The following is a 9,755-nucleotide window of genomic DNA, read 5'->3' as shown; positions in this document are numbered from 1 at the left end:
TTTATAATCTACGTAAGCATTTTTGTCCCCGACAACGCTCGCCGGAGCTCGGAGCTCGGGCGAGGATATACTCCAAATAATTTTTAAAGATGAGGACCATTTACAATAATTTTTTCGGCGAGGAACCTAGATCAGACGACGACACAAATACATGGACTAATATGTTGCTTAACCCTTTATTTTAACATTTCACTAATATTATTTAAAATTAAAACTGTGTATACATACGGGTTATATATATGTATATGTGGGTTATATATGTCTTCGTTTGTTGACTTATACACTTGAATCAGCAATAGTTAGTGGGGGACCCAACTCACATTGAGGGGGAACCCCCCTAAAAAATTTACACTTACCCCTGTATATAATTTTTTTTAACCCCCTAAAAATTTTAAATTTTGACAAAGTTTTGCACTTATTTGCACTAAAGACCCACTTATTTACACAAAAAAACTCTGGGCCAGGAGTAGTTATTGGGCCAGGAAAAAAATTGGTCTGGGCAAATATGAAACTAAAATTGTTGCAATTAGAGAAAACGGGATCTCCAATTGATTCGAAATATCATGGGAAAATTGCTAGAAAGGGTGATGTTTTATAAGGAAAAAACAACAAAAGTGAAAGAAGATTAGCGAAAAATAGAAACAGGAACCTGGGCACTCCCAAAAGAGAGGAACGAGAAGAGGAAATAAGAGGAAGCGAGTTTTTGTTTTGGGTGAACAGAGAGAGACTTCAAAGCAGAAAAATCAAAAAAGGGTCACACAGAAAATCAACAATTCATCACTTCCCAACTTCTCTAAAGGTAGTTTTTTTTACCCTTCATGATGACGACGAAGAATTCTCTGATTTTTTGAACCCAAATTTTTGTGGAATCGATGAGGGTGAAGGAGAAAGGAAATGGGTTTGTTTGGTGGTGTTGGTTCTTGTGGTGCTGGTCGGTGGGTTAGTTTTTGGCAATAGGGAGGGGAAAGAAAAGAAAACAGAAGAAGATATTTGAAATGGAAGTAGAAACAAATATAAAAGAAAAGCTTGGGGAGAGGAAAGTAAACAGAAGAAGATAAACTAGTGGCTGAATAAGAAACATCATTTATCTCACTAACTCCAACCTACTTCCTTTATTGTTTTGATTCAATAATTTAATTATGCATTTCAGGAGCAGGAGCAGGAGTTGTAAGACATATTCCAAGTACTCAACAAATTGACACTTTGTTAATTTTATGACACACGCACCAAAATAGAATACAGTAATTAGTAACCCTAATTTTAATGAAATCCCCAATTTATTGATTTGGTATTATTGTATTAGAAATTGCAATTATTTACTTTTTTGGTATAGTGAAGTACTGAAGTTGAGTCTGTTTTTAATTTTATGAAGGTCATGGACAATTTTTTAGTAAAGAGAGCAAGGTCATCAAGTGAGCAATGTGGATCAAGCTCACAACAACAACCACCACATGTTGAAGTTAATCTAAACGAGTTGTCATCGGATCCTGGATTGCGATCAAGAATTACGACATATAAACCTAATGATCAAGATAAGATACGAAGAACATATTTGAAAAAAGGGCCATGTCAACCTAAGAATCACAACTTTTCACAAAAATTTATCGGAACCTCAAAAAGAAGATTTTCTACGGCATGGTTCAGTGAATTTGCAAGTTGGATAGAGTACAACATTGAAAAACATGTTGCATATTGTTTGTGTTGCTATCTCTTTAGGCCCGATCATAGTAAGCAAGGTGGTGATGAGAAATTTGTCACCGAGGGATTCAACAATTGGAACAAGAAAGAAAAGATCACATCTCATCTTGGAGGTCCTAATAGTGCTCATAACATTGCTTTAAGGAAATGTCAGGACTTAATGAAACAAGATTGACATATTGGCACTGTGATGTCTAGGCATTTGACAGAATTCGTGGCATCTACAGAACACTCTTAAAGGCAACAATTGATTGTGTTTGTTGGATATTAACGCAAGGCTTAGCTTTTCGTGGTCATGATGAGTCAAGGGGTTCTACCAATCAAGGTCACTTCCTTGAGGTACTTAAATTTCTTGTCATGCACAATGATTTGATAAAAAAGTGTTGTTTTGGATAATGCTCCTGAAAACCAATTAATTGCTCCAACAATCCAAAAAGACATTGCTAATGCTGCTGCATAAAAAACAACTAATGCTATTATTGCCGATATTGGAAATGAATTTTTTGCTATTCTTGTTGATGAAGCTCGTGACATATCAACTAAAGAACAAATGGAAATTGCTCTGCGTTATGTTAATAAAACTGGAAGTATTGTTGAGAGCTTTCTAGGTATAGTTCATGTTAAGGATACCACTGCTTCATCATTGAAATCAGCAATTGATGAACTATTTTGTAAATATGGACTTAGTATATCAAGTAATCGTGGACAAGATTATGATGGTGCTAGAAACATGAGTGGATAATTTAATGGCTTGAAAAGTTTAATTTAAAGGGAGAATACATGTGCATATTATGTCCATTGCTTTGCTCATCAATTACAACTTACTTTAGTTTCTATTGCGCAAGAACATGGTGAAGTTTCCTTATTTTTTAATTTAATCTCCAAGTCAATGAATGTTGTTAGGGGATCTTGCAAGTGAGTTGACATGCTTTGTGACAAACAATTGGAACATATTAGTGAGGCATTAAGCATAAGAGAAATTTCTAGTGGGCAGGGTCTTAATCAAGAAACTAATCTTAAACGCCTTGCTGATACTCGTTGGAGTTCTCATTATGCCACTTTGGCTAATATAATATTGATGTATCCTGCTATTATTGATGTTCTGCACATTATGAAAGTAGACGGATTCCCCGACAGGCAAAAGGTGAAGCATCTGGTCTTCTAATTATGCTACAAGGTTTTGATTTTGTATTCTTCTTGCATTTGATGAGAAGTGTATTGGCTATTTCATATAAATTGTCACAATCATTGCAAAGGAAAGATCAAGACATTATGACTTCTATGAACTTGGTTAACATCACAAAGACTATGTTTGAAACACTTAGGAATGATGGGTGGGAGTCTTTTTTGCATGAAGTCATTTTATTTTGCAATAAGAAATCTATTAGTGTTCCTCCTATGGAAAGTGTGTTTGTTAGTGGGCAGTCACGACGTCAAACCCATAGCATTACAACAGAGCATCATTATCATGTTGAGTTATTTTATACCGTGATAGACATGCACCTTCAAGAACTTAATGATTGTTTTGGTGAGATTAATACTCAGCTGCTCCTTTGTTTGACTTATATGGATCCATCGTATTTGTTCTCTGCTTTTGATAAGGCAAAGGTGTTGGAATTTTCAAGTTTTTATCCAAATGAGTTCACTCCATTTAATTTAGTGACGCTTGGTGATGCACTAGAGTGTTACATCATCGATATGCGTATGAATGATGAATTTTCCTCTTTGAAAGGACTCCAACAACTTTCAGATAAGTTGGTTTGAAAAAGGAAGACATGTTGTTTATCCACAAGTTTATCTTCTTTTGAAATTAGCACTGATTTTGCATGTTGCAACAACAATTGTAGAAGGAGCTTTCTATGCTATGAATATCGTGAAGAATAGGTTGCGTAACCGAATTGGAGATACATGAATGAACGATTGTTTAGTTACTTACATTGAGAGTGATGTATTCAACAACATTGACTCTGTGCTTATTGTTCAAGGATTTTAGAATATGAAATCACGTAAAGGACTTATATAATTTTTTATGTATAAACATATTAAAGTTGTTTTTAATTATATTTTTACCGATGTGTTCATTTGAAAAATTTGAACCCCCTGGCACCGGATCCTGGATTCGCCACTAGATATACTACCTTCGTTCTACAAAAATTGTTGTGTAAGATTTTAGTGTAAGGAGTAAGATGATAATTATTGATAGTATAGTTCTACTAAAATATTCTTATTTAATTTTACTAGTACCATGTGCAGCTATTAAATTTTACATTAGATATAGAAGAATGTATTAATTGAAGTTAGATATAGAAGAATGTATTAATTGAAAAAAGTTGTGGTTAATAAATATGAAAGGTGAAAATATTATAGTTGTGGTTATATTATAGGATAACATTTATTGTGGGGCAATTGTACCCATCCCTCTAAACTTTTTTTTAAAAGGAACATGATTTCATTAAATCAAAGTGGCATAGAAGCCAAACGATCGTCCAACAACAAAGGAATTAAACTTGGCGAACCTTCTTGAACTCAAACCTCATTGGTAAAGGTAGAGGAATTCCGCGCCATATAGTGCGTAATTGCCCTCACGGTATACAAAATAAAGATCAACAAAGTCAAAAAAATTACAAAAATGAAAGCAATCATGAATAACAGTAAATAAATAAGAGCCACAAGAAGCCTTCTTCGAAGCTTCGAACAAAGGGAGACAATCGGTCTTGAACTGAACTCGTCGAAAACCCAACTGAGTAGCTAGCTCCATAGCCCATCACAGCGAAATAGCCTCTCCAATAGTAGGCGACAACACCATGGTTGGATACATAGAAGCGGAAGCCATAATTTCAGCATTGTTGTCCCTTGCCACCATCCCATAGCCTCTGCTCATTTGTCTCCACCCACAGCTGCATCTACATTAATCTTTAGTGTTCCCCTTGCTGGTCTAAGCCATCTTCTCGTAGCAGCACTAGGCACTGACCTGTTCGTCTCCTCCACTGGTGGAACACGCAAATAAACTACGCGAGACAGCACCTCCCTTGTGAGACCCTAAATTTTAGTTATAGAATTAAATAAATAAATTCATATTTACGATTAGGTTCGATGTATCGTGAAGGAAACCTGAACGAGTGTTCACTGATTTTAATGAATTAATGAAGGAGAAATTTCAGGAAATGACTAAGAATAGTACTATAGTCGCTATAGGTTATAGCACGAGCCTTATTCACTTCCGCCTTAGGGCGAAAGCGTTAGTAAATGGCTAATCTTCTATTAAAGCACTATAGAAGAGAAGTTCAAAATCTTCAGAGGAATATAAGAATTACTCTTATTCCTTTCCATGACAAGTGTTTCGACACGAAACCCTGGACTATATGTAACGCCCCGATTTCTCGAGTGTCACACAGTAACCCAAATGTCATGAATCTCGTAAAGAATTTTCGTCGATTCAATTATTAATCTTTAACTAGTGACAAACCATTCATTAATCCGAAAACTCTTGAAACTTAACCTTTTCAAAAACACGCGGAAAATAAAGAAATAGTTGTAACCTCAACATTAAAGTAATCCATAACGTAATAAGATAATTATTGAAATGATCCTCAAAATGCGATTACAATAACCTTCCAAAAAGGGAAATAAAGTCCAAATAAGAAAATAAATAAGTTCAAAACTAACGATCACTCAACCCAACAGTAAAGTCACTCAGTTCACCCTTCCTCTTCTTCTTCATCTTCATCTTCATCGACCTCATAGGGCACCGGTAGATCAAAGAATCCTCCAAACTGCTTTCGCCGCTTTGCCGGTTCCTTGGACTTCTTCTCAACAGGAGCTGCTTTCGGAGCTGGTATCGGTGGTGCGTTGGGTCCCGCCAATGACCTGCCCAAAGCTATCGCCATATCCTCCGAAGGATCTTCCTCCTCCTCGGATACCTGTGCTGAAGCTGTCCTGGATCCCGCGTCCACAGGGAAATAGAACCGTGAGGGTGCAAAGGGTACCTTCACCCTCCCATGATCCTTTTTCTGAGTCTGAATGACCGCTCCTCTACTGTCGCGTCCTGTAATCGTAGCCTTGCCGACATAGATACGACGCACCTGGCGCGAGTCGACCACCCAGGCGTCGTCATTATCTTCATCATGGAGTTGCAGTGTCCAGGAATACACCGAACTCTTCGTCAGCACCATCTGGGCCCCCCTAGAATAAACAAATAACATATAATAGAGGTCAGATCCGATACAATACTCGCAAGTAAGGTCAAATAATCACATAATATCGTCACATGAATAAACAAGAGTAATTCACATACATCTTAGTTAGTAACCTAAGGTTCAGTTAGGCTAACGACCTCACCATCACACAACCACAACATTCACCTTGGCCAATCTCGAACATCCGCAGATGAACAATTACAAGTGGACACTCAGTCAACCCAAGTCACATGGAAACACACAGTCGATCCATCAATCTCGAGGAGACCGCAGTCAACCTCATCACATGGAGTCACACAGTCAATCCACAATCACCCTCGCGTGCAAGCAACCGTTTGTCTCTAACGACACCACCGTTCTCATGGTCCATAGCCTACTCTTAGCACTATTACCATAAGTCACATCACACTACTTGCATGCGAAGTTCACATCTCTATAATTGGCTACTAATGACATAATATATAAGCATACCAATAGTCATCATGCATAACATGTTATTACAATTTTCCTCAATTCTTGCCAAAATAGACAATTAATCAAGCATCTCCCGTCACATAAACAAGTCCAATACCTAACCCTAAGGAGCATAGGGTTCGACCACGTAATAGCAAATAACACATAGTCATGTTCTCATATTTATCATACAAAATCCAGCACCAAAACATCAAGCTATTTCATGGATCAAGAAGCATAAGAAAAATCCGCTGAGAACCCTAAAAGTGGGCTCGACCGTAAGCATGTTTTGCTAGGGTTTTTCAAATCATCTTGATCTTGATGGATCAAGGTCCTCAAGCCAATTTCCAGTAGCATTTTTATCATGAAACTTCATTAAAACTTCAGATCTATAGCAAGTCATACCAAATAACTCACATCTAGCATCATGGTAGGAAAATAGCAAGTTTTCTCATGTGATCAACAAGGAAATCATGGCAACACTTAAGGACATGATCAAAACAGAAACTTTGCACCTTGTTCATGCATAATAAAGCCCCTTTTTATGCAAATAGTTTGCCCATATCATAACCCTCCCAGAACCACATATTTTCACATGAAATCATAGGTTTTTCATCAAGAATTTGCCTATACTCTACCAAAGACCAGATCTGCCCTCACCTTAGCCTTTTGGTATGAAAGAATGATAGAAATATGATGAAAAAGATGAATGAGGAAGCCCTCTCCTTGCTGCTCCTTCTGGTTCTTGCTTGATCACCTTCTTTCTCCCTTGATTCTCCCCTTCCCTCTCTCGGCCTCACTCTCTTTTTCTCTCTCTGACGCCTCTTTCTCTCTTCTTCTCAATCTTTTCTCTTCTTTTCTTTTCTTTGGTTTCTTTCTTCTGAAGTCTAAGGAAAACAGAAGGAGTTTCTCTCTAATGATCAGTTTGTGTGTAAGGGAAAATAAGGATTTCTCTCTTCTTCTTCTTCTACAAGTGGGCGGAGGCTCCTCCATCAAACCCTTTCTTTCTCTTTTTTTTTCCTGAATGAGATATGTGAGTGATGTGTGTGTATGAAAGTTTCTAAACCAGCCTTAAAATACTTGGAGAAAACAAACTCTCCCTCTCCATCACTTCTCCAAACCCGCGACCCAACTAGCCCTCTCAAGGGTTTTTCACAATTTTTTTCCTTGTCTCACTAATTTGAAAAGAAACACAACTTTAATGCTCATCAAGCACACTAAATGCTCATCATTTCCCCTAAGAAAACTGAAATGACATTGACTAAGGGAAAATAACTCCCCTCCTACACTTAAAACTCCAATCTTCACCTTCCAAAACCATAATCTCCCACAAATCAAGCATACAAGAATTTTCTTTTCTTCTCTTTCACAAATTCGACCAACCCCTTCCCTTGGCCTCCAAGCAACACAAAATCACATTTTGAGGTCCAAAGCCCCATAAAATAACTATCCTCAAACATCCAACAATATCATTTTCAAAATAATTTCACACGCATACATCATCAAATAAAACTCATTCTTCACACAAAATTCCACACTCATTATTATTCAGATAAATAATCTTAATACAATATAGGGTCTTACACTATACGCACGATCCATTTCAATTCTTGGAAGTTTGCCGAAACTAAGTTCTAACGTCACAAGAACCTTAAAATGAACCCACGATGAAGAATTTTTCTATTCGGAGCTTCTAACGAAGTTTCCATACACGTTAACTTATTTCCTTCGATGTTTCCAACCTTTCTTCAGAAGGAAATTTCCTCATTTGATGTCAACTGCAAAAAGTAGTTTTTTTCGGGTTAAATCGATTTATACCGTTATTGGATCGTTTGCTTTAATTCCAAGAAACCTGTTTTGAGTACTGGAATTCTGTCGCCAGATTCTCACTTATAATTCACATAGGAATGTACACGAAAAATCGGAATCACGAAATTTTCATTTTCCCGCGTTTTCCATTTCCTATAAATAGAGCAAAAATCAAAATATCTCATCACCATCACCATTTGAGGCCGCGAGCAAGGAAGGAGAAGGGAGAGAAAAAGATTTCGTCATTTCTTGACCTTTCGTCACACTTTCAGTTGCTACGCGTAAGCATCGAGGTATGGATCCTAGTTCTTACCTCTGATCGTCAATTCTGTCGCTTTTCTACATGTCTTTTCTGTGCTCAAAGTTTTGAGCTTTTTGTAAAACTGTCCAAATAACTCGATTCTTCTTTCTAAACTCCATCCCTACCATTTATACATCACAATTACTCCGCCGATTCTCGCCGGATCGTCGTAGGAATTCAAAACTGTCAAAATACCCATTTTTATGATGAGGTTTCGCTTTTTGGATCAAAAACTCTCGACCGAGCTTAGCGTCAGTAGGATGAGTCGTCATAAACGTCGTTAGTAACAACCTCAAAAAATTTATTTTTCAAAATTCCAACTTTTGAATTTCTAAGCTAAAAACCTTGACCAAATTGTCCCTATTTTAGTTTTCGACCCGATAATTTTTCCGAGCTTTAAATTACCCTAGATACGACCCATGATAACCTGAGAATCAAGTTTGATCGAAGAAAAGCGCCGGAACACTATATGAGTTTCACGACCAATAGCACCTCCAAGGGGGGGGGGTTTCTCTTTTCGCGAAAACTCGTCTTCTCGTGTTAGGTTATCGTACTCTGGAGCTTATAATGCTTAGTCTAACGTAAGTGAATATTTTTTGGTTAGTTCTGACTTGATTTGGTTGAATTCTGCTATGTTTTGCTCAAAGATTCGATGGAGGAAAGCTTTGTTAAGTGAAGTGAGTGGAGAAACCCTACTGTGTGAAGCTGGAATACTTAGAGGTGAGGACAACTTACCTTGTAAGATAATGAGTTAGGCGTCGATAAATTCGACTTGTTTATTGTTTATGCTTATGATTGATTAAGTGATCTGGAAAATGTTTTCTAAGGCTTAGGCCGTTGTTTATCAATAGAGGCGTGTGTCTACGATTTATGAGGCTTCGGCCGACATTTGTGTTATTGCTTGGTTATTGATATTGATTGATTCACATGCTATACGTGCTAAGTGGTTAGTCATAGGATGTGTTGATATATGTGCCATGTTTTGCTGGATTGCACTCTTTTTATATTAATTGTCCTTTGTCGCAGAATCGACATTTACCTTAGGGTATTTTTAGAGACAATATATTAGCTAGAACACGCGACGGGTGAGGTCGATACGAAGTTTGGCTAATCATATTGCATCATTCATACATATTGAGGTTAATACACGATGGGATGTCGGACCTCGGTGAATCCCAAAATGGTCATAAGACCGGGTTTTCACATAAGAACATTGCGTGTGGTTCTTAGTAGCAGACGGAAATGGCAGACCTGCGGGTTACGGCTGATCTGACTACATTTGTTTGGTGTAAGAGACG

At 37.4% G+C, this 9,755-nt stretch overlaps 1 pseudogene; it reads left to right on the top strand.

Annotated features, from left to right (window-relative positions):
* Nucleotides 1-1,366: 1,366 nt before the first annotated feature.
* Nucleotides 1,367-3,721, top strand: LOC130735957 (uncharacterized; annotated as a pseudogene).
* The last annotated feature ends 6,034 nt before the right edge of the window (nt 3,722-9,755 follow it).

The sequence above is a fragment of the Lotus japonicus genome, chromosome 2, assembly GCF_012489685.1.
Source record: "Lotus japonicus ecotype B-129 chromosome 2, LjGifu_v1.2".
Lineage (NCBI taxonomy): Eukaryota > Viridiplantae > Streptophyta > Magnoliopsida > Fabales > Fabaceae > Lotus > Lotus japonicus.
This window is presented reverse-complemented; position numbering and strand designations above follow the sequence as displayed.